Source organism: Vulpes vulpes, chromosome 3 (assembly GCF_048418805.1).
Source record: "Vulpes vulpes isolate BD-2025 chromosome 3, VulVul3, whole genome shotgun sequence".
NCBI classification, from domain to species: domain Eukaryota; kingdom Metazoa; phylum Chordata; class Mammalia; order Carnivora; family Canidae; genus Vulpes; species Vulpes vulpes.
In genome coordinates this window covers 105,645,241-105,670,910 of record NC_132782.1, presented here as the reverse complement: position 1 = coordinate 105,670,910, position 25,670 = coordinate 105,645,241, and the positions used below count along the sequence as shown (strand labels likewise).

At 51.5% G+C, this 25,670-nt stretch overlaps 1 protein-coding gene across 2 annotated transcripts in view; it reads left to right on the top strand.

Moving 5' to 3' along the window:
- SNX29 (sorting nexin 29) overlaps nucleotides 1–25,670 on the top strand; it is a 534,000-nt gene that overhangs the window by 86,308 nt on the left and 422,022 nt on the right. The gene's annotated exons all lie outside the window — the stretch shown is intronic.

Sequence of the window (25,670 nt, the reverse complement as noted above, 5' to 3'; positions counted from 1 at the left end):
ATGCATTAGGTCACTTTTTTTTTTTTTTTTACATTTTGATAATTCACTTTCAATATATTCAGTTTCCTTTGTAGTCTTGTGTGTCTTATGTATCTTAAACTATGTTTCTGAGAAGAGGCTCAGGGGCTTCACCAGGCTGTAGAGTGGGTCCGTGGTACTAAACAGGTGACCCCCTGCCACAGCTCTAAGGCCCTGTCCTAGAAGGCACACTCAGTATCCCATTGGCCCTGCCACAGTCCCACAGCCTCTGCTGGCTGCTAAGGGAGGCAGTGACCCTACTGCCCTATTAGGGTGTTCATTGATAGGGGAGGAAAAACAGATTTTGGGAGACAGCTGGCATTCTCCTGAGTCGGGGATGAAGGAGGAAATGGGCAGACTCTGTAAGGGAGGCACCGTGGGAAGGACCAGTCTTACTCTGTGTAATGAAAGTGTGCAGTTCATTATGGTGCTCCTTAGGTGGAGTCAGCCAAGTGGATACCTGTAGGTCTGTACATGGGGCTCACAGGCCAGGAGAACCCTGAAGTCGCTGGCTCTCAAAGCTCAGTTATTTATTTACTGCCGTACCAGTACTTAACCTGTAATTTTTTTCTTTTTAAACTGGTGCACTTAAGAAAACCTAAATGCCTTTACTTAAGAAGGGAGCTTTGCATGAGTACAGTGAGTGGAGAACCGCTGTTAGTTGCCTGAAATAGCAGGTAACTGAAAATAAAGACACTGGAAAGGAACCGATGTTAAGTCGGCCTGGATGTCACTGCCTGGCCCAGCTTCTGTCTGGGACCCCTTTCCATTGTTGTGAGGAGAGGCCAGTGAGTGAGCAGCAGCAGGAGGGTGGTGGGGATGTCTTTGTCCTGGAAGAAACCAGAGGGGGTGAGAAGGGACAGACGGCCTCTTGTCTGAGTCTCTGCTCCTTTACTCCTTATCTTTCTGCATCTGCAAAGCTCTCTGTCCGTGTGGGTTACATCTTGTATAGAGGGCTGAGGCTTTATTCCGGCTCTGAGGTGTGTCTCAGAGAACACTGGTGCCTGCCTTACGTTTGTCTTGGAAAGAACAGCAACCTCGAGATTGTGGGCATGAACACCAGGCCTTGCCACTTGTCAGAGCACAGGCATCTTCGTGCGCCCCAGCGGGTACCCGGCATTATGCTTCCAGGCAGTTCCCTGCTTCCTGGGGTGAGGTACCTTCCTGACAGGTGACCACAGTCTGCTTTGTCGGCACCTCTGTGGGTCTCCCTGGGCCACTTTCTGCCAGAGGAAGCAGCCGGCCCTACTTGTGCGTTGACACCACGGTCATCTGTTATCATGCCGATGGCTGAGATTTTGGTTCTTTTTCTTGTCTTATACGATCTTCCAAAAATGTCAACCTAGTTTTCTTATTTGGTATCTTTGGCAAGTAGGGACCTATGCACGGTATAACTTGAATCTCTGAGCAGATGTGTCATCACACCCACAGCTTGACTCTTGATACTTTATTTTTTAATTTTTTTAAAAGATTTTTTAAATTTATCCATGAGAGGCACAGAGAGAGAAAGAGAGAGAGGCAGAGCCATAGACAGAGGGAGAAGCAGGCTCTCCGTGGAAGGAGCCCGATGTGGGACCCCATCCCGGGACTCCATGATCACACCCTGAGCTGAAGGCAGACGCTCAGCAGCTGAGCCACTCAGGGATCCTGACTCTTGATACTTTATATCGATGTCCTTTGTGTGTTGGGGCATGATGCTGTGCTTTTGGGGCAGAGGGTGGTGGCTCCCTGTTTGCTGAAGTGGCTGCAAATTTCAGTGAGCCTTCTGGACACACACACTTGTATATGTTCTGGATGAGAGCTCAGGATTCTTTAGAAATTTTGAGTAGAAGGTGGTTTTGATATGTGTCCCCCTCATCCTGCCTGTGCCACTGTGACATCCGAGAAAAATAAGAAGAGCGAGCCTGTCTGGGTGCCTGGGGCATCAGCTGGGGTGGCCTTGACAAAGTGCCACAGGCTGAGTGGCCCAAACAGCAGATCTCTTTTTTGCAGTTTAGGAGGCTGGGGGTCCAGGTGACTGCAGTGTTGGTCCCTGGTGAGGCCGCTGCCCTTGGCTTGCAGATGGCCTTTTCTGGCTGCCTCTGCATTCCTGGTGTCTCTTCCTCTGCTTATAAGGACCCCAGCCCTACTGACTTAGGGCCCCACCCGTAGGACCTCATTTGACCTTAATTACCTTCTTAAAGGTCCTACCTCCAAATATGGTCCCACTGGAGGTTAGGGCTTCACATAGGAATTTTGGCTGGGGTGGGGAGGACTCATTCAGTCCCAGGGAGTCCCAAGAATAGTGTCCTGAGAGCTGTCCAGATTAAGAATTCCATCCCAGCACGTGAAGCACAGGGGATTCTACTCAGGAGATGCTTGACTCTCAAAGACCCTGAGGAGCCTGGCAGAGGGGCCCCAACTCTTCTCTGTGATGCAGGGAACATTCTCTCACATCCTGCCAAGTGGCTTCCCTGGTTTCATGTAATCATGGATATCGGTGGCTGCCTCGGCACAGTGGTGCATTTCATCCTCAGTGATTGGGGATGACTGACAAGTCCCTGCCAAGCAGCCTTCCCCTTCTGGATGCCTCTGAAGTGGCAAAGGGTTTTATCCTGGACCTTTTGGGTGTATGTTCTTGTTATGAGGTGCCCAAGAGAGGACCGTGTGGCCAGGCCCACATTCCTGCTTTTCCTACAAGGCCCTTTGGTACTTAAGAACCCACAGAGCCTGTTAGCAAGAATTAATTATTTAGCGAAGTGGTAAAGACGGTTGGAGCACATCAGAACACTCATACTTCTGCCTCCAGGCACTTCCCTTTCCGGCAGGTGAGTGTTTGTGTTTGGGGTGTGCAGGGCAGGACGACAGCAGTCCACCTGTTGTTTTGGTGGGTGATGTGTTGTCCCACCCAGGAGGGCTCGCCCTGAGGCCAGGCTGCCTTGTTCCCCAGGTCCCCCTGCCCTGGGTGGTCTTGAACCTCTCAAGGCCTGTTTCCATATCCAAACACAGGGATGCCACAAACACCCATCATTTGCCTAGAAGAGTATGTGGGTCAGAGCTGAGTGTCAGTAAATAGCAGCTATGACCAATCTGCTTATTTGCATTCTGCTTTCTTAGCATTATTTTCTAGCATTTTCCTCTCTACATCTTCCAGGTCATGCTGCTGAATGACTGTGTAATATTCCAATTTAGATTATTTGAGCCAGGGGAGGAGGGCACACCAGCCAGGTTTGTTTGTGATTTTTGCTTTTGCACTGAGTCTCTTCACTCATTGTAAAAAAAACAAACCGAGAAGTGCCAGGCTTGGAGTAAATTATTTTTGTCTGCTGTGTGTTTCTTTGTGGTAAATTCTTGGACTATGGGGCGGGTGGGCCAAAGGTGAGTCCCGTGTTCATGGGCTTGTTATCAGTAGCCATTTTGTGTTTGGAGTAAACATGTTGCCAGCGGGGGGACAGCTGCTAGTTTCTTTCCCCCTCCACCGACCGACCGTAATTGCTGACATTTTAATGCATCTGCCATTTTCAGAGCTGGAGAACTGGCCCTTAGAGGCTGGGTGGCCATGCGTTCCCTGGAGGGGCAGTCCCCCTCCAGGCCTTTGTCTGACATTTGTGACCCCTGCCCCACTGCACGCGTTGTTTGTGTAGATCCTTTCTTTATTTTGGGGTCTCTGGTCCTCCCATTGGCCCTTCTGCCTGATGTGGAGCTGAAATGGGGATGGGGGCCCAGAGTGCTATTTGCCGCTCCTGGCACTGGCCGCGTGGCTTGGGGAGGAGGCCAAGGGGACAGGCCGGCAGGACTCTCACCTCCCTGTGCTCCTGCTTATTAGCCTGTATATCAGGGAGCCAGAAGGCAAAGGCCGCCCTGAGGACTTGCCAGGACAGAGGGGAGGACAGACGGCCATGACATGAACAGACGCATGAACTTCCCGTGTGTCTCAAGTGCTAGGAGGGTGAGCACAGGGGGGCTGTTTTAGGTGGTGCTATTGAGTGCAGTCGGGCTCAGGTAGCTGCGGAGCTGAGGCCTTCGGGGTGAGGGGGACTGTGTAGTTTTGGTGGTGGGTGGTGACGGTGGCAGTGGGGCTGGGCAGAGGGGCGAGCTGAGCCAAGGGTGCTCTCAGTCGGATTTTATTTTATTTTATTTAAAGATTTTATTTATTTATTCATGAGAGACACACAGAGGCAGAGACATAGGCAGAGAGAGAAGCAGGCTCCATGCAGGGAGCCCGATGTGGGACTCGATCTCAGGACTCCAGGATCAGGCCCTGGGCCAAAGGCAGACACTTAACCTCTGAGCCACCCAGGCATCCCTCTCAGTCGGATTTTATCCCTAGGGCAGTGAGAAGCCAGTAGGGAGGTCTCAAGCCGGAATCATGAGACCCTTCTCACTTGCTCTTGCAAATGGCAGTTGTGCAGTGCGTCTGCTACCTGAAGCATCGTCAGGAGCCGGGGGTCCCTGATTGCCCTTGCTTGCTCAGGGTCCTCGAAGGCCTTCCCTGAGTGGGACCTCCTGTGTTGACGAGGGTGTCCTCACTGTTTCAAGCTTCCAGCGGCCCCCAGTCAATGTCCTGAGTACTGGGCACTGACACCCTTAACGCTGGAGCACGCTAAGTGCTGCAAGAGCGCGGGGGGCTAGGGGGATGCTGGCGACCTGGAGCCACCATCCTGGGGTCCGGCCCAGCCCAAGTGTTTCCTGGGGAGATTTCCCTTTCTCTTTCTTCTCTTCCTTCTCTTCACCCCCATCCCCAAACTCTCTTTCCTCATATGTGAAGTGAAGAGACTGACGCTGGCTTCTCAGGGCCGTTCTGAGAGATGAACGCACTCTCGGGAGGCCTGAGTGCTGAAGTGGGCCTCATGAGGGATGGGAGCCCTGGCGAGTGCCTGTAAGCTTCCACATGTGCTGAGCGCTGAGCGCTGCTGTTCTGAGTTCCTCAGAGTTCGGTCCTTGCCCAGCAAGGCTCGGGGGGATAATGAAGTCACTGTTGTGTCCTCTCCTGGTATTTAGGTGTCAGGTGGTGGCATTGTCTTAGGGATGTCAGTTCTTTCTGAAATGACTTCTTGAAATCCCCTGGGGGGTCAGTTTGGAGCCCATTCAGTAGCCCCAGGGGTTCAAGCTCCAAACCCTACTTAGAGCCCAAACCCCTAGGACTGCGGAGCCTGGCCCCTGACATTTCCATCCTGGTCTTTCCAGGTGCTCTTGGCCAGTCACTTCTTATAGCAGATCTGCCAGTGAGTTCTTCCCTCCCCTGATCACTCGCCCAGAGAGCTCGCCTGCACTGCCCACTCTCCCTCCGTGGCTGCCGATCCCAGGTTTTCGAAGCCCTCCTGACCTGGGCATACTGTTGCTGTGTCCCCACCGGTCTGTGAGCTCCCTGAACACAGGTGCTTTGCCTGCTCCTTCACTGCCTGCACCCCAGTACCTCAAGGCCTCCTGCCGTGGCATTGTGACTCAAGAAACCTTTGTTTAGGGGGTGAAGGAATGAACTGATGTTGATGCGAGTTCTAACAAGCCTGAAAACTTCCAAGTGCTCTGCAGGAATGACCCGAGGGTCAGTTCCCGGGTCACTGGTGGGTCTCCAGCTTGGTTTGCAGCACAAGCCCAGGAGTGTGGGTTACACGGGGTTGGGGGGAGTGAGTGATTTTCCACCCGTCCCGCATGGGGCAGGAGGCCGCTGGTGCTCGCAGAAGGAGCACTAGCTTGGGGATCAGAAAAAGTTGGTGCTCAAACCGGCTCTGATAGCAGTGGGTCCCTCAGCCACTCTGTGCCTCAGTTTCCCCAGCTTTAAAGTGGAGGGGCCTGCACTCCAGGATTCCTTGTACTTCTAACCATCTGTTCTGGGAGAGGACTTATGATCCCTGCATTCTCCTTTATGACCATGAAGGAGCCAAGTCGTCGAAGTCTGGGTGTTTCTGGTGTCTTGCTGGCTCTGGCTTGTTGCTCTGCCATCACAGGCCTCTTCATTCTCCCTGTGCTGTCTCCTTTGCACATGTCTTGACTGTTGGGCTGACCTTGAATGACCTTTGGTTGCTAGGGAAGCTGGTAAGTGCAAACCTGCTGGCGTTGACATTTGGCCCATAACTTGTTTTCCAGGCCAGGTGTTGGCCGATGTAGGAGGCACGGGGCCGTTTGGAGAGAGGCAGGGTGGTGGTTGTGTGAGTGCCCAGACGCCTGTGGACTGCTCGCAGGAGCCGCTGTCTTACAGAGTTGGGAAAGGCGAATTAACCTTTGGGAAAGACAAATGTCACCTTCAGGTTTTAATTCTGAGTGGCAAGCAGCCCTCCTTTACATTGTCCCTGCCGAGTTTCCTCACCAGGGCTGCTGGAGGATTAGATGTATAAAGCCTTTATGCATCCTTTATATTTCTATAGCATTCTGGCCCAAGTGGTTGCAGATGAATTGAGTTGAGAAGGCAGCCTTTTGGAGTGGAAAGAACACTGTGGGTCAGACCACTGTTCCAGAGCTCTGTGACTCTGGGCAAATGCTTTTGCCTTCCCCCCGAGAGGAAGTGAAATATTATCTGCTTCCAGGATTCTTCACGAGGTATATGCAGTGTCTAGCATGGAGCCTAGAGTGTCTTGTGTCTGGTGCTTAGCTGGAAGTGCAGGGACGGTTTCAGAGACTGTGGAAGCCCTCGTGATTGTGTGCAAAATTCTTTTGGTGTGTTTGTGCTCATATGTGGATTTTCCCTGGGGGGAATTCCTTTGCTTTCACCATTCTCCCTCAGAGGTTTCCAGACCTTGGAAAAAAGGACCACGTAGCTGCTCAGTTTGTGATAATTGCACATAGTGTGTGTAGCCCCCCCAGTAGGTCAGGTGTGTTCATCCTTGCTCTGAAGGATGAACCAGTACATTTTGCTCTGAAGTCACTACCAGGTAGACTTGCTATGTTCCTAACCGTGTTCCTCCACAGATGAGCGGTGGGAGCCCAGGCAAGTTATTTAGCCTGTCTGTGCTTCAATATTCTCACCTGTAAAATGGGATGAATAGTAGTATTCACCTAATAGGGTTGTGAGGAGTTGCATATAGCCTATTACTTTTTGTAATGAATTAATATGTGAGAAATACTGAAGATACTTCATGCAAATCATACCTTGGTAAGAAAAATTGGAAAAACATACTCTGGAGAGTGCCTGGCATACTATACGTGCTATTATTAAGATCCTCGAAGGGTACACTGCCGGCTAATCATTCTTCAGGATGATATTTGTTGAGCTGCAAATAGACCCAATTCCTGTTTTACTGACACCATCCCTGCTGCACAGGTCACTGCGGTTCCCTTTACCTGGCTTTTACTCCTTAATTTTTCCTCCTAGTTAAGAGGAGATTAACATGTATACTTTTTTTTTTTTTTTAAGATTTTATTCATTTGAGAGAGAGAATGCACAAGTGAGCATGAGTAGAGGGATGGGATGGGGGCAGAAGGAGTGGGAGAAGCAGGCTCTCCGCTGAGCAAAGAGCCTGATTTGGGGCTTGATCCCAGGACCTCAGGATCATGACCTGAGCTGAAGGCAGACACTTAACCGACTGAGCCACCCAGGTGCCTTGTGTACTCCATGTGGTTGTAATGGAAGCGATAGGACAGTGGTTCTCAATTAGGGGTGCTTCCAGCCCCCAGAGGTCAGTGGGTGACACCTGGAGACATTTTGGGTGGCACAGTGGGGTGGGGATGCTGTGGCATTTGTGGGGTAGTGGCCTGGGACACTGCTAACACCCTACGGTGCACAGGACCGCCCCACAGCAGAGGATGATCCAGCAGATGTCAGTAGTGCAGAGGATGAGAAAGTCCACAGTAGGAGGGGGAGGCACTGGGACTATTCTCCAGGAACCGTGTTTTGTTTTAGACCTTTTTCTTGTTTTTTAACCACTTGCATGCTCAGCGAATGAGACTCCAGAAAAACAGGAACCTCAAATGAACCCAAACGAAATGATACATCCCATAGAGCCTTTGTTCTTGGGCCTGTCTTTGGGAGCTGCTTCGTCCCATCATTGCAGTGAAGATGATTTAGGGGGGCTGTAGATGCATAAGCATAAACACCTGTGGCATGTACCAGCATAAATCACAGCTGGATCTGATAGCTGTAGAGACTTTCGCATTCAGCATGTGTAGCTCCTTGGGGCTCAACTCATTGAGAATTCCTTCAGTTGATACTTATTGGTATTCACGTCGGCTGTACATTCCTTCACTCCCTCAGTAAAAAAAAAAAAAAAAAAAGAGTTTCTACTCCTGAACTGAAATCTTTGACTATATGGTCATTTGGGAGCGGGAAGTTGCAGGCAGGCGGCTCAGCCTTTCTTCCTGCGGGCTGCGGAGGGCAGCCCTGCGGCCACCAGGTGGCGCTCCGGCCCTTTCTCTGGCTTGCTCGCCCAAGCTTTCCTCCTGCAGCTGGGGGGTGTTGCGGGCTCAATTTTGATGTCCAGCGCTTGTGCCCTATTTTAACTGTGAGGTGGGGTGGTGATGGCAGTGGCAGCGACGGTCTTTTCTAGTTGAGGAACATTGAGCATGCACAGAACGTCGTATTTGCCACGAGTGTAACTGCGGTTGTATTGTTGCTGATGGCTTTCTGAGGAGGTAAAGGTGGAATAAAAGCTAATTAGAAAATATTTCTGCTTTGTCATCGCTTTCCACAAGATGGAATTAATTATCCGTGGAGGTTTGTTCATCATTGCAGTCCTAGTCATTGCCACCTTTTTCCTTTCTTGGGGGGTTGGGGGTTGGGTGAGGAGTGATAGATAATAGAGGTAAGCCCGGATAATCACCATGACTGTTTCCTTTTGATTTCTCCTCACTTTTGATATTGAGCAAGGGCAGAGGGCAAGAGAAACATCCTTGGTTGTCAATAGGCCTGTTGACCGGGTCCTTTTTTGTCCTAGCTATTATTGGAAGGGAGTCTCAGTACTAGTGAGGAGGTCTGGCTCATTGCCTGGCAACACGGTTCCAAACGTTCTGCAGCTTGAAGATGCTCTAGTAATGGTTCAGAGGAGGAGGCGAGGTCCCGCGGCCGGCCGGTTGCTTGGCGGGCAGGGTGGGCCAGCAGGCCGCTGCACTGCCTCTACTCTGAGCCCCCTGCCCCCTTGAATCCAGGGAGTGACTCTAGTTGATAATGGCCAACACAGGTCCTCTAGTTGGGCAAGTTTCTTTAAAGGCGAAACTTCTCAGGGCGCCTGGGTGGCTTAGTTGTTTAGGCATCTGCTTTCTGCTCAGGTCATGATCCCAGCGTCCAGGGATAGAACCCTGCATTGGGCTCCTTGCTCAGTGGGGAGTTTGCTTTTCCCTCCCCCTGCTCTTGCACTTGTGCTCTCTCTCCCTCTCCCTCAAATAAATAAATACAATCTTTAAAAAAAATAAAGGGGAAATGTCCCACTGAGTGTTATCTACTAGACTTTCAGTCATTGTCTTCGTAGTTAGAATGTTCCAGATGGAATTCAGACATGCTTCAATTCTTTACTGATTTGTTTATTCAGTCCACAGACATTTACTGAGCATCTCTCACATGCTGGGTGCTATTCTAGGTGCCGGGGAGTCAAAGGTGAAGGAGATCCAGTTCTACTCAGGAACTTTGTGCCTCAGTTTCCCCATCCTGAAAATGCAGGTTATAAGAGTAGCAGCGCCCTGTGTTGTTGTGAGGACTGAAGAACTTAACATAAAGTGCTTATGCCAATACATCTGGCATGTGTGAATTCTTGTTACATGGTCCCTGCCCACAGGAAGTTCAGAATCTCTTGGAAGTAACCATGATGAGAAGACCCAGAAATAAGTGAAGAATGGTTGCATGGGGCAAAGGAAGGCAGTTGGGTCATGCAGGGCAGATGTATTCTTTGTTGCCTATGGGCACTGAGTGACCACCATCATGTTCTTTCCTTACCCCGACCTGGAAGGAGTCCCCCGCCGAGCAGGAGATCTTTTTTTTTTTTTTTTTAATTTTATTTGTTTATTCATGAGAGACACACAGAGGCAGAGACACAGGCAGAGGGAGAAGCAGGCTCTTTGTGGGGAGCCCGATGAGGGACTCGATCCCAGGACCCTGGGATCATGCACTAAGCCAAAGGCAGACGCTCAACCACTGAGCCACCCAGGTGCCCCGGAGCAGGAAATTGTAACTGGAGTTTGAGATCAGGCTGTCCAGCTTCCCCCCACTTGGAACCAGAGAGGCCTCCAGCTGCCTGACAGAGATGGCTGTTTCCTTGCTGCTGCTGAGGGTTGGGGGCTGCTGTCCAGGCGGACAGAGGAGGGGAAGGGACTGAGGGGCCGGTGTGTGTGGGGGGTTGGGGCAGCCTTGATGAGGGGCGGGGCACTCCACGGAGGGGGCAGCTGTGTGCAAAGGTTCCTGAATGAGGAGTCCAGGAGCCCCACCTCTGAGCCCTGCTGAACGCTGCCAGACATGCTGCGGGCCTGGAGGGGCTCTTCCAGAGGAAGTGATGGTCCAGCCTATGGGACTCACTGTGTGTGCATAGCCCAGGAAGGCTGTGCTTTAGCTGGCCTGTCCCCAGGGCATTTCCAGGAGTCTCTCAGGGCGACCTCCTGCTTTAGTCTGGGGTCACTCCCCTGGGAAGCTTTCCCTTGACCTTCATAACCATGGGCTACTATGGATGAACTACCGTGAACTCTCCGGGTTTCAGGATCCTGTCTGGATTCCTGGTGCTTCTGAGCCAAATATGACTCCCCCCCCCACCTCCTTTGGGGATTTCATCCGTCTAGTCTCAGGTCAGTTGAGTTCTTGCCGGCCCCCTTAACAACGCAGTCTCCATATTTGTTGACAGACATTCTGGGGTGGGTGCTCATTGATCCCCCAGCCAGGAATAATTTTTGGTCTTGAGCTCTTTAGTGGGCTCTTGGCTAGGCCTTGCAGCGGCTTATGTAACAGTTTGTTGTAATTCAGAGCTGATCCAGAGCAGACTTCTTGCTCAGGGGGAAGCACCCATCAGACTTGCTTGAAATATCAGCTCTGTTCGAAATGTGCCATCAGAAGAGCTGGGGCAGTTCAGTTTGTAGAGTTGTGTCAAGGCGGCAATTACCAGGTTTGAATTCGGGGTGGAGGTAGCTGGCTGGGCCGGACATCCCGTGGAGGTGGTGGGTCACTGGAGCAGTGAGGTCCAGAGGATGCCCCAGGCCCCACAGGCTCCCGTCCTAAAAGGGGGTGAGCAGCACCCACCTGTGAGAGGGCCTGATCAGTGAAGAGCAGAGGTGCTTGTGTTTCGGTTCTGGCGTTTCTTCCTTTACCTGCACCTCTTCCCCCTCCTCTCCTGGATCTTAAGTATTAACTCTCAAGGTAACTATTAACATTTGTGTTCTCTGTGTGAATACGTCGGCATGGAAAAAGCCCAGAAGATACTCATGGAGCTCAGTAAAGAGTTTGCCTATCCCCCTCGTCCCAGCCACTTTAGCTGCCTCCCAGCCTCCGGACCCGAACCTTTGTGGAGTTCAGCCTCCGGAAGGACAACAGCTGCCAGACTGACAGGGCTGGCACGAGATCTGCACTCGTCCTCTGACAGGCTGTCAGGTTGCTTTTCAGCAGCTCTAGGCTGCTTCGGGCCCCTGCACCGTCAGCTTATTGTCCCTTCTGGTCCTTCTGCTTGGGCCACCCCCCCGCCCCCAGCCGTGCCCCCCTCCGCCCTCCTTGTGGCCTGCAGAGCGCTTATTCATCTTTAGGGCTTAGTTTAGGTGGTGCCTCTAAAACAGTAGCAGTCTTGTAATCAATAATGCTGCCTGGAAAATCGCTTTAAAGCTGTGAGCTGGCAAAGATGAAAAAATGTCAGCCCTGAGTTCATTAGTCAGGCGAGGTCCCCCCAGGGGCAGGTCCTGAGTGTACCCCATGGGTGGGTGAGCAGCCCGTGGGCCCCAAGAGAGGGAACCCACAGGGGTTGGGCTGGGCATGCACAGTTCCTCCTCCTGGGCTCCCGAGTGGGATGTCACCCGTTCCTCCGGGGAGCAGTCATGAGGGGCAGAGAGATCGGAGTGGGAAGTTGGGGGCACTTCTTCCCTGTAGAGATGGACGGTGAGAGACCTGGTGGCGTCTCTCCCACCCAGAGCACCTCACTTGAAAGAGACTTAGAATTCAGGCTATTTTTAGGTATATGGTTGTGGGTAGGTGACTCTCCTGACGCTCTGTTTTCTCTCCTGCAAAATGGGATCAATGATCTCTCCCTGACAGATTTGCCAGCAACCTCTGATAAAATAGAGCACGTAAGGAATGGTGCCTGAGTCAGCTGACTGGCTGAGTGTGGAATCCATGACTCCTTTCACTGGTAGCCGGCCTTCATTTTCCCTGATCCATCTCCGAACACACATCTGTTCTCCCTGAAGCAGGGAAACGGGAAGCAGCTACAGAAGTGGGCCACAAATCGAGCAGGGAGGTCAGGTGCAGCCCCGGGTGCATCAGGTGGCAGGCTGTAGCTCAGCAGTGGTGACCCCTGAGTCAGTACCTCCCCTGTGCTGCTGCACACAGGCTGGGTGTTTGTGGGGGGCACGGTCGTGGGGTGGGGGGGAGTGCCGTGGCCCAGGTGGGTTTTGAGCTCTCTCCCTCCCGGTATGGACACACTCTCCTGCTGAGTTTTCCAATTCAGTTAGCCAAGAATCTAGAGCTTAGGGGAAATGAGGAGGCCCCAGGGCACAGGAACAGATGTAGCCTGTCTTGCGTGGGTCTCCCCTTGCCTCTGGGTTCCCTCAGCCGCGTCCAGCACAGGTGGAGCCCTGCTGGCTTGGGGAAGGGAGCTGGGTTCCGCCAGCCACTGACTGCCCTCTTGTTCCCCCACTTCCACGGGGGTTTGGGAGAATGGCGCCAACGTTCCATGCCCTTCTGATTTGGGGAATGCCTACCAGTTGGGCTTTCCCGAGGGAGAAAGCAGAATGCCCAGATGTGTCCGTGCCTCCCTGTGACCGAAGACCCTTGTACGTGGCTGGTTCTGCTAGGGGTTCCGAGCGGACACTCCTGGACGCAAAGCCGTTACCCCGGAGTGCTTTAGGGACATGAAGGCTGGGCCACAGGGATGCAGCAAGAGGAAGCGCGCACTCAGTGTATTCTAGGCGCCAGGCTCTGCTCTAAGCGTGTTCCATGTGTCCCCCCCCGCCCCCGTCTTCCCAGCAGCTCTGCCAGCCCTGTGTGTTATCATCCTGTCTTATTGGTGAGCAAGAGCTGGGTCCTGGTGATGAAACTGCTCGATGTCCCTCACACAGGTAGTGAGTGCTTGACAGGGGTCCCTCTGGCTGGGGCATTCATTGAACAAATACAGGGGCCCTACTATATGCCAGGCACTGCCCTGGGCTCTGGGGCAGGTTCCCTCAACCTCTGCACTATTAGCATTTGGGTTGGCCCATTCTCTGCGTGGGGGCCATCCTGGGCACCGTCGGGCATTTATCCACATCCCTGGCCTCTCCCACTCGATGCCAGAAGCACCTCCTCTCCAGTTCTGACAGTCAGAAATGTCTCCAGACGGTGCCAGATGTTCTGTGGGGGTGGGCAACCCCCCCTCAGGTAAAAAAACCACTGCTCTAGGGGGATAGCAGGAAACCCAGAGCTTACATTTTGTTGGAGAATTTCAGAGACCACACACACAAATAGATGTATCAGGGGATGCTCCGTCTTCTGAAGGAAAATGAAGCAGAACACGAGCACAGATGGAGAGTCAGCTACTCTGGAGGGGCTGCTGTGGCCTGCTGTCTGCGAAGGCCCTTCTGATGAGGGGCCTCTTGAGGAGAGGCCTGATGCCATGAGGAAGGGAGCTGTGAGCTTTGTGGAGGAAGAGTTCCCAGCAGAGGGGACAGCCGTGCACAGGCCTTGGGGTGGGAGGGTGCTGAGTGTGGCTGGGGCAGCAGGAGAGTGGGCAGGGAGGGTGGGGGTGGCTTTAGCTGCCACTCTGTGTGGGATGGGAACCACTGGGGACTCTGGAACAGTGGAGGGCCATGCTGGCCACTGGGTGGAGAGTTGGCAGTGGGCGGACTGGGGGGCAAAGGAGAACAGCTGATCAGCGTCCTGGCAGCAGAGCCAGCCACTGGAGGAGGCTCTGGGCTCTCTGTTTAAGAGGATGACCTATGGGCTCTTTTGAAATTCATATGATCAATGCCGTTTTTGCTCTAGATTGAAAACCCTGGCCCACCTCTTCCCACCTGGAATCCCGTCCCTCTCAGGACTGAGCATGTGCCTCTTAATCTTTGAGCTGTGCCTTCTGCAGCTCAGGCCTCTTCTTTGACCTCATTTCTTGATTCAGCATTTTTAGGAAAGATCAATTAGCTTCCTGGAGAAAGGGGAGCACCCTACTGGGCTGAGGAAGCAGCAGCCTTTTCTGGTCTTCATCCTCAAGGCTCTTTTTTTTTTTTTCCTCCTCTAAATCCAGTTGCCCTAAGGTAGCTTTCTGGTTCATGTTGCCTTCCGAGCCTTCATTTCCTTCCTGTTGTGTTCCTCCAACCACCACAGTTTATTGACCCCCTAATTAATTTTAATCATTCTGTATTGGCAACTTTGGTTAGTCACAGCTGCTCCTTCATAATAATGAGAAAGGAAAGTGTCTTCTTAACGTGTCCTTGATTCCATTTATCATCTCTCCATGGTGTTCTTGTGATCATTAATTTATTGGTTTATCCCTAGAGGCCTGTGTGATTGGGGCCCTTCTGAAATTCACTGATAAAAAAGATGAACTATACTTGAAAAAACCAGCAACCTCTTTCCTTTCCTTTCCCGGAATCAGAAACCCACATCTAAGACAATTGTTCAGGATGAGGCTGCAAAAAAGCAGAATGTGTTTCCTTGAACTGTGCCTACGATGTGGTCTCGGACCATCTGACCGTTAGGTGCCCTGTTTGGAAAATCTAGGTGTGGTTTGGGGCGTGTGGGCACTTGGACGCCAGGAGAATCTTTTCAAGGGAAACCAGACGCAGACATCGCCCTGGCTAGAATTCTCTGGGGCAAGTTCTTTCTAAAAAGTTCTCACCACCACGTTTACCTGGTGGCATGGCTTCTCTCAGAATGGCTCCAGGATTAGCTTTGGGTGGAGGCCGTCACTGTCATGTGCTGTAGTCAAAATAAGTTTGCCTCACTGATCACCGCGAGTCCTGGAAATCTGCATTTTTCTGTGCCAGTCTTTGTTAAAAATAGTTGCTGACCCTTGTCTGTATTGCTGGATACTGTATTCAGAGCGTTCTCTGCCTTCTAGAGATCGGTCCAAACAGCAAAGTATGTGAGGAAAAGAAACCGGGAAGAGTGCCAGAGACTCGCCTTCAGCTGCATCTGGGTATCTGCCGGGGATGTGGTGAGGCCCAGCTCCTGCAGGTGGGATGCGTTGGCTCTGAACTCAGACCCACTCGCGTCTGAACAGTGCTTCTTTTTTGCCAGTTTCCTGGCTGATCACTGCAGGGGGAGAGGTTGAGGGTTCGGGGAAGTCAGCCTCACTCCCCAAGAGTGTTAGGAACAACACAATGCTCAGGATTTTCCACAGTTAGGGGCACAGTTAACTCACATACGAAGCCAGACTGCTCTAAGAATTTGATTTAAAAAGACTATTTTGGGGGAAAATATCCACCAACTTATCTTTAATGAAGTTTGACCCTTTAGTCTACAGTAGAATTTTTTCTCTTCTGAGTCACACTGATAACTTAGAGCAGCAGATTTCTTTTTTTTCCAGGTAACACGTGAGCCATGGAAAACTCAAAAACTGATGACAAGGGTTGTCTGTCTGGGGATTCCTGTCCCTTCTGTCTCCTCCCAGAAGCCTTCAGATTCATCAATATGGTCCTGTCACACAGATGAGTCACTGTCCTTAAAGTGGAGAGATCACTCTGGAGAGGAGAGTTTTGCAGAGTTCTGTGTGGATATTAAGTTCAGGTGATTGAGTTGAGAAGCTGGAACCAAGGGACCCCAACCATATTTAATAGAGAGCTCCTCAGTGGGTGTGCTGCTTGGTCTAGCGTGGGAGGAGATAAGGAGTGATTGCTTTCCAGAGGCGGCCCTCCACCATCCATCTTCACTAAGATGGCTCCTCTAGAGGGGCAGGGAGAACGTCTCCATCTAAATCACATTGCGGAGGAGGGAGAGACAGTGAAGCAAGATTGTCACAGCTTAATACGCAATGCTTTCACCAGGGACCTGAGAAGTTTGGTTTCTGTAAATTTCCTTTGCTCATCCCCAGCTCGTGGGGGCTATGGGATGGCACTGAGGAGCCACCTTGCTAATGCACTGGTTGCTTCATCAAGAAATGCATATGGTAGCGTATTAGGCAGGAAGTCACTCTGGCTAACAAAGACCTGTGATGACGCTGGTTTAAACAAGGTGGAATTTTCTCTTCCCCCATAATAGCTTGGGACCTGGTTCTTCCCTTGTGTGGCTACGCCATCATCTCTCAGATGTTGCCCTTGTTCCACATGCCCGTGACATTGACCTTTCTGCCAGAAAGGAGACATGGCCTCACACTCCCAGAGTGGCTTCCTACTCTCCTCACTTTGGCTCACATGCATCCTGTGGCCATATCTAACTGAAAGAGAAGGTGAGGGATGTGGTCATTCTGAGTGGTCATGTGGCCAGTTACAGAAGAAGAAAATGGGATTTGGGACAGTTGGTGCCCACTCCTGGTGGAAGATCACATGGTCAATCTGACCGTGGAGCTTTAATTTTTTTTAGCATTAAACTTTTTGTTTTGAAAGAATTTAAACTACACAAGAAATGGTGAAAAAAATAGATTTCCATGTACCCTTCCTCTCTCTTTCCCCTAGTGGTACCATCTTACAGAACCGGAGTATGTTGTCAAAACCAGAGAAGTGATGCTCTACAGACCTTACATGATTTCACCCGTTTTTATCTGCATTTGTGTGTGTGTGTGTGTGTGTGTGTGTGTGTGTGTAGCACTGAGAAAAGCTATCACCTATGTGGATTTGTGTAGCTACCATGCAAATGGTGTTTACCAGTTGCCCACCCCCTAGGATCCAGTCCAGGACTGCACGAGCCATGGGTCCCTGCCCAAGATTGAGCTTCATGCCCTGCCATTCCTTGATCTTGAAATATAAACAGCTGGTGGTTTGCTTGTTTACTGTGAGGTTCCTTAACTTCCTGTCCCTGCTTATGCTATGGGTTTCAAACTGGCCATCCACAGAGGGGTTTCATTTGGGGCTGCACAGTGTTGAAAATAGCTTTTTAATTAGTTGCCAACATTTAAGCATTGGGTGATTTTCATGTTAAAAAAAAAAAAAAACCAACAACAAACCAAACCACTTAACCTCAGTGGAAAAATCAGAACATCTTGTGACCACTAGGTATTTTTGCATAGCGTTCAGCTGTAGCCAGTGGTGGCTACTGGCTGCCTAATAGCAGTCCCTCCTAGTCCCACCTGCCAACTCTGCTCACGTGTGCTTCCTGCCTGGCCCCCTGGCAGGTGCAAGTCCGGTTCCTTAACAGAAGCAGTTTTCTCTCTCAACAGGGGGCCTTATCCAAATTTGGGGGGCCAGCTACTCATCCTTCCAGCCTTTGTGCAAGCATTTCCCTCTAAGGAAGCACTTAATGGCCCTCCCACCCTACAGGATTGGTAACGTCTCCTCTCTGTTCTCTCCATCATGCCGCTCCCCACTTCACTGCTTGCCTGTCAGCCTCTGGGCCAAGTCTGCACACTCTTTGAGGGCGAGGGGCCAGGATCAGGGATCATGTCTCTGCTCTCATTCATCTGTGTGTCCCCAACACCTTGTACTGTGTCTGGCACCTCATGAGTGATTAGTAGTTGTTGGTCGAGTGAGCACAGCAGAATCAAGGCCACCATCAGGTGCTGATGTGCTCACCGCTTACCATGTGCCAGGCCTCTGCTGGGCCTTGACTGTCACCCTCGTGCGTCCTCACTGTGACTCCATAGGAAGCTGTTCTTTCATCCATCTTAGTAATGAAGGAACAGAGGTGCAGAAATATGAAAGAGCTTGGGTGCAGTGATAGCACTTGGTACCGAGAAAGTATGGGAGGACTTCTGCCATGGATATTTTTTAAGGCCAAGGATTGATTGATGGCCCCTGGAGGAGATGTAGAAATGTATTAGAAATTGTTAGAAAATGACAGGAAAAAGTCAAATGTTGAAACATAGAGATTTTTCCTATTGATTAATCATTGGCTATTTGTTGTCCCAAAGAGGATAATTGTGGCACTCTGGCCCAGGTGGCAGATGGGCTTGGCATTGGAAGACCAGGATCTTCCTGGACCATCCTTAGGATCTTGGTGGCAGGGAAAGTTGACTTTTACTGACCGTATCTGACACTCTTTGAAGCACTGATGAAAATGAGGAAGGGGTCAGGCTGAGGCTTGAGGAGAATACCACTTGGCTCTTGGGGCTGGGATGCCAGTGCTGATGCCCTTTTCAAGGGAGATGCCATGCCAAACCACAGGGACGCTTGGTTCGTGGCTTCCATCAGTAAAGATGACTGGGCTGGACTTGACCATGGGAGATTAAGGCGGCAGGTGTGCTAGAAGCACTTGGCTGTTAGTTCTGGCTCCAACCCCTCAACCCTTTGGTGGTCTTGGAAGTATCATGTTGTCCCTTCTTTCAGGAGAGGAATAAGAGGTGTCCAAGCTTGTTGGGGACCTACTATGTCACTATGCTGGCAGGAGCATGGGAGTTTAGCTTTACCTCAATTCCCCAGCAACCCTGTGAGGTGGGTGGTATTATTCCTATGCCCAGGGAGGTTCGGTTTGCTGTTCAGTGACCCAGCTGGTGATTACTGGCATGAGGACATGAACCCAGGCTCAATCCGAAGCCTCTGCTCCATCCACCGTGCCAAGGTGTCCCCACAGTCTCTTGGTGGCCTCACTGCTACACTGGCCTTAACCGTCTATGTGCAGGTGCGCATGCCCATACCCAGGAGCTGCCGTCAGCCAGAGCACAGCGAGGACACAGCAGTTAGGAAGCTGTCCCGTTTTCTAGCGGAGAAGCGCAGCACTACAGACGCTAGGAGGTTCCTGGGAGTGACACAAACATTCTTACAGGGCCCAGGCTTTAACCTCTTCAGCCTTGTTTCTTCATTTCTGAAACGGGAGCAATCCCAGCTGTTTGGTTTCTTCACCGTCAGTGAAGTTTCAGGTGCTTTGAGGATGATGGACTGCCGCCCTAAAAGCCAGAATCTGCCTCAAGTGCTGAGCTGGGTGGGAGGTTGTCAGAGCCTCAGGCTCAAGTGTCTGCAACACAGTAGGTGTCGGGTGACCCTCTTCCCACCTCCCTGCTTGGAGGCCTGTCCCCCCCAGAAGGTCCTGTGGCAGGATAGAGGTGGCAGTGCTACTGGTCACTTGTGCTCAGCCAGTCTCAGCCCTTATGGGGTCCAGCAGCCAGCGCCCCATCTCATGTCTCTTGTTGCCCATCTTAGTGTCGAGCATTAGTTTCATTAAGGACTAATTTTTCAGCTGCTCAGGTGAAACTTGGCACAGATTTCTCTAGATGAGTGGGCTTTGCACAGGTGCCCCAGACTGTGGGCCAGGATTAATACAGAGGCAGCGTTCAGTATTAGCACCTGCCTGCCAGGCCCAGCGACTGGGACAGGAGGGCATTTCATGTGAGAGGTTGGGCTGCTTGACACACCCCTGGTTTCCAGAAGGCTTAGGAGCTAGGCTCCCAGCACGCCTATGGCCCAGACTTTAAAAAACATGCAGCCCGAGCTGACCGCTGTTGCTTCTGAGGAGGCTAAGGTGTCTGGAGGCCACTACTGTGCTGCCAGGCAGACCCGTCAGCCACCTCTCTAGAGCCTGTGGTTCCAGCCCCTTTAAGACAGGCTGGTGGCCTAGGAAGCAGACGATTAACACGAGGTGGCGTTTTCTCTAGAGGCCCAGGGTTTTAGTAAAATGGGCTGAGCACGAGGACTCCTAGAAAGACAAACCACCGCACCTTCATCCTCTTTACAAGATGTTGGTTTCTCTGGGCAGGTAGGACATGTGCATCCAGACCCTCATGCCTTGGCTCGCTTCCCCTTTGAATCCTGCAGGGGCCTTTTATGTACTTGGGGCAAAAGCCAGATTCCTACCGAGGCCTGTAAAACCCGGCCCTTTTGTCCCCTGTCCTGTGCCTGTCACTTAGCAGCCACACTGACCTTCAGGCAGCTCCTTAGTCACGCAGAGTATGTGCTTGCCTGGTGCCTTCCTTTTCCATGGATGCCCCCCTACCTCCCAACACCTTTCTTTTAACAGGGGGTTTTATCCAAATTTCGAGGGGTGCTTGGAAGAAGCCTGGATTGGGGCTCCGGGTGCAGCTCAGTTCTGTGTTGTGCTCACCATATGACCTTGGGCCAGCTGCAGGGCCTGGGTATGTGCGTTGGGGCAGCATCCCCTGCCCCTGGGTGTGGTGCAGCTGGGGTTAGTGAGCGTGCCGCCTCATGCCTGTGGGTCACCCACAACATCTGGTCCCGTCCTCATGCATTCTTAAGCAGGGAGATTGTGGCTCTTCTGGTCTGCAGCCTGAGTGCTCAGTTGGCTGTTATGGTGCACCCTGGTTTCTCCTGCGGGTTTTCTTGGTGGTGTGGCATTCCCCTGCAGGAATCACTGTGAGTAAGGGATGGGGTTAGCATTTGTAGCTCCTGATGCGAAGAACGCCCAGACTGCGGGTTCAGATGGAAGGGAACTGCGGCCAGGAAGAGTCCTTCAGCCTTTGGAGGAAATAGGTGATGGGGGCCGTGGTCCTCATGCTCTCTTTCTGCTAGGCCTCTGGGGCCGGGATCCCAGGGCCGGCTGCACCATCTGAGAGTGGGAGCATCTGAGAGTGGGAAGGCCTTCCTCTTTGGGTTCTTAGGTCTTGGGAATGGGGATTCAGCATGAAAGAAGGGAGAGCGTTCTCTGGGGTTGCCTTTTATCTTAGGTACAAAATCCTCTGCCGAGTTTGGGGGGACTGTTTGTTTCTTCCAGTTGCTTTTTTTCCTTCTTTCTGCTCCTGTCTGGGAAGGGAGCCAAAAGACACTTAGCTGCCCATATTTGGCTGCATCTAAGGAAGGTGGTGGTCTCTTCTCCTTTAGAAGATTTAATGTGGGGTGATTTTGCCCTTGGGGGGGTGGAGGGGAGCATGAATAGGTGTTAGGACTGGCCTCTTTCAGCTCTTACTACCACCTGGTGTTCTCCAATAACCTCCTTTAATTCCCATAATGGCTGCAAGAGGGGAATATGGGTCTTGCTGTTTTACGGTGAGGAAATGGGTTGAGAGGTTAAATCGATCGCCTGAGGTAAAACAGCCAGTAACTGACCTAAACTCATTGGACCATCAAGTTTTCTGGGCTATATTGCACTGTCTCACACTGTCTCAATGACAATGTCCTCCGTCCCATCCTACCGAGTATTTTGTCTCACTTAATCCCCAAGGCCAGCTTGCGGCCTGGGTCATGCGATCCCCTTCTTAACAGGGCACCTGGAAGGCCCAGAGGGAGCATCACTAACTTGGTTCTGAGCGGGATTTGGGCTCTGTGTGGGGCTGCTTCCAGAGATGGCTTCAGCAGCCGAGAGGGCCTGTGTCCATCTAGGGTGCTGGGTGCCGGGGCGGGAGGGGGGCATGCAGGGAGGAGTGTTCTCAGCTGCAAGCACTTGAGAGCTCCTTTTACTGTGCTTTAAGTAAACCTCTTTCCTTCCTAGAACCGGTTGGGAGGTGGGTAGTTGCTGGCATGGTTCAGGTGCTCCGTGCCTCTAAGGATTTGGGTTCTTTCTTCCCCAACTTCCTTACTTTTGAACTGCACTAGAATATTCTGTTAGTTTCAGGTGTATAACATTCAACCATCTTGAGATAATTGTTATCCTAATCCTCTGTTTACTCCCCACCTCTGTGGCAACCACCAGCTTTCCGTGAGAGTCTGTTTTTGTCTTTCTTGTTTCTTAAATTCCACCTGCAAATTGGTACAGCACTGTGGAAAACAGTTTTTTTTTTGGGGGGGGGGTTCTTCAAAAAACTTGAATACCACTTGATCCTCTATGCTACTAAGTGTTTACACAGAAAATAAAGACCTTAATTGGAAAAGACACATGCACCCCTGTGTTGACTGCAGGATTATTTATAACCACTGAGACACGGAAGCTTCCCTAAACTTCTTCAGTTGTGTGTTCCATCCTACTGTTTGCCGCCTCGTGTTTGCAAGCTGGTTGCTGCTGTTCTAGATACCATACCCATTTTCAAGCAGGAAACAAGGGAGAAAGGGTAGCTCCTGCTATTTCTTACTAGGAAAATAAAAGGTCCTCCGCCCTAGTCCACTTAGTAGGCTTGGTTTTCTATCTCGCTGACCAGGACTGAGCCACATAGTCCCCTCCAGACTTAAGGAAAGCTGTCAGGCGCTGTGCTAGTCTGGACATTCAGGGAGGATAGGCTTGTTCCTGCTCCTACAGTTCTCCCCCTTGAGCCAGTGGAGGGGGGTGGTGGTCCTCAGGCTGCCCCAAGGTGAAGTATTGGCTTCATCTTCTAGAGTCCCGAAGGCTTCCTGCAGGAGAGGGTGTAAAGGTGAACTAGGGGTGAAAGAGCCCTCCCTTCGTGAATGTTCGAGGCCACTGTTCAGTATCCAGTTGCTCTCTTCCTTCAGTCTGGCTAGTCCTGCAAGTCCTTCTGCTCTTAGCTCAGGAGTCTCTGTCACCGGCCCCAGGGGCAGCTTGATCTGTACCTCCCACCTCCTTCCTAGGCCTGTACCACCTACCTCCTTTCTTCTTCCTCCCACCTAGATTTTCTGCCTCATGTTCGAGATGGCCCCCTCTCTGAGTCCCCAGGGTGCTGGGAGGACTGCTTCACTGCACACAGCAGCAGCGGTGGAAAAACCGTACTCGCGGACAACGTGGTGTGCTGGGTGTCCGGAGAATCCAACGCTTGCCATTGCTTGTTGGCCTCTTGTGTTCTGAGTGACTCTTGTCACTCTACCTGTTTGGGCCTCCCCTGCCTTAACTCTAAGACTTGGGAGCATCATTGTACCTGTCCTCCCTGCCATCCATGACTGAGGTGGCAGCTTGTGGGTGGCTATTTAGCCATTAGCCTCCCTTTTTTTTTTTTTTTTTTGTTTACAGAGCACTTCCTTGTCCTCTCTCCCATCAAATCGCTTCACTTTGGAGGTAGGGAAATAGTCTAGGCATGTGACATACCCATGGCTGCATGGGAGGGAAGTAGTGGAGCTGGGACTGGTGACACAGACCTGACCTCCACGTGGCAAAGTGTAGAGCAGGACAGCAGATAGCCGCTTGACTCTGGTGTGAGATTGGCCTATGTCCTCCGTAGCTGTGTGCTTCTAATTAATTGCAGATTATGTGTGTGAATCTGTCTGAGAATTGGCCACACATAGGATATCACAGCCTGAGGGCGGAAGGAAGCTGTGCAGCTGATGTCTTAATTATTTATGGGTATTTCTTGTGCAATTAATCTTCCTTGCGTCACTTAACCCCACCACTCCACTGTGCGTGAGGCCAATTGCAGCAGATGTCGGTGTGGCCACCCTCGGGGCCGTAGCAGGCCTGGTGCTTTAGACAGGTCTGGGTCACATTTATGCTGGTTGCCTGGGGCCGTCCAGCCAAATGCAGCTAGCCGGCAGGGAAGGAGCAGATGACGGGGATGTCTGATGCTCTAGATTAGCTTGCAGGAGTCAGAAACTGGAAAGGTCCCTCTGCTGTTTCCAAAGAAGCTTGGCATTGCAGAGCTAGGAGTCTAGAGGACCAGCTTGTCTAAACAGCTCATTTGATAGATGGGACACCTGAGACACCGAGTGGCCATGAAATACCTCAAGGACCTGGCCGCTTAGCAGCTGAACCAGCCAAGGACCTGGAATCCTTACTTGTTACCTGTCTCATCTCCCATCTTTGCTTCCATCCTCTTCTCGTCCCGTGAGTCTCCCAGCCTGCTGGCTACTGACTCCAGTGCCAGCTCACTGTAGGTTCCAGGATGTGGCTTCTGGGGTAGGACTCTGTTGGTTGCAGGTGATAGGAACGAGCTCTAGTCAAGGGAGTATTCCTTCTCCTGCCTCTAGCACGTGGGAACATCATTGCATTTAGATGGCACTGGCAGCCTTGGGTCAGGCAGTCCGGCCTCCCTCCTCTGTTAGTAGAGGAGTAATGAGGAGCTAGGGAAAGCATGTCCTTGACCTCTGGCCCAGCTGACTCTGCCTAGAACCTGCTGAGGCTTTGAGTCTGATGAAAATCGAGAATGTTAATCTTTTTGGGGGAGTGTAATTGGGGGGGAATGCAGAATACAGCTGGTATGGAGCCCTGGCCTCTTTCTGATATGCCACTGTGGGGTTGGGGAGACTGTAGGTATCACATGGTAGTTGTGGGTCTCAATGTAGGTGGTCTGGGTTCTGGTCTGTTTCCTTATTGATGAAATGGGTTTGATTATAGAACCTGTTTCATGAGACTGTTGAGAGGGCTTAATGAGACCACTTTTGCAATGTTTCACCTGATGTCTGGTATGAGGATGCCTGCATCCTGCTAGCTACTGTTACTGGCAGAGCCCTTTGTGGTTTTTCCATCTGTAAAATGGGGCATGACCCCATCAGCCCCATGAAGTAAGGAACTCTTTGGTTCCTTTAATGCAGCCAAGCCCTGACCGTTGCTCCAAAGTTAGCAGTAGATGCAAAGTTGCTGCGTGCAGGAGACTGCTAGACTTGGGGCAGTCTCCTCAGCATCAGCTGTTCCCTTTTGGCTTGCTCCCAGTCACACTGACCCCGAGCCACCCCTGGGGGTGCTGTGTCCCCTTTAATGTTCTAGCCCCAACGTAAACACCTGAGAGCAGGCTGAAGTGGTTAATCAGACTTCTTTGAGTGTTAGGGTACCTGCTTTGTCCCCTTTCCCTGAAGGGGGAAAGCTCCACAAGTTCCCCAGAGAAACTGTGGCGATCCTTCAGGACAAAGGACTGTGTCTTCTCCATCCGGTTCTGCAGTGTAGTGATGGGAACACAGGCTCCCTGCACAGCAGGCTTCCCGGTTTCCCAGTTGTGTGATTCTGAGTAAGTGACTTAGTCTCTCTCAGCCTTTATTGGACTCCTAAAAAAGCTGTGCTGGACAGAACAGGGTGGGGGTGTCGTCTTGCCCCTTGATTTACGGTGGTATGTGAATGTCATGGATGCTGACAGGATCTTGGTCAGTCCCAAGAGACCATCTCCAGGGAGGACCTCCTCATGGTGTCACATGTTTGTGACATTGTGGGAGCTGAGAATTCTGGCAGTGGTATCTCTGGAGTAGTGGGGAGGGCACGGTGCTACCATCTTTGTGTTCCTTATGGTCAAAAACCTTTCTATAGTAAGGATTGTGCTTACCACCACCGCAGAGGAGGAGCCTGGTTTCTCCATTTACCCAGGGCTTATGGACCCGTGTGGCTTAGGAGTCAGGCCAATAAAACCTCAGGCAGGTATGGGGCCCAGCGGGTAAGATGTATCTGTCCCAAGAGCTTCTGATGTAGTTTTTGCTGGGCTGTACTGCACAACACAGGGCAGGTGGGTATGTGGAATCTCACAGGCACAGCAGTAAGATGGCCCAAGTTCTCAGTGGTGCCAGCAGGAGTACCTTGGTAGAATGTCCACCTCCTTATGGGACCTGCTGATCTAGCTGTTTTGCAGTGAAAAGCAGGTAGGCCCTGCTTTGTACAGCTTTGCGTTTATCTGACACCATCTAATTAACACCTGAATTCCACTTGTCACCTTAAAACCAGACACTGGACTGGTTTTTACTCTCACTGGGCCTTTTTAATAAAATGCTCCAGCCCATAACTAGTGCTTCCTACAAATGGAAGGAGAGAGGGCGAGGTC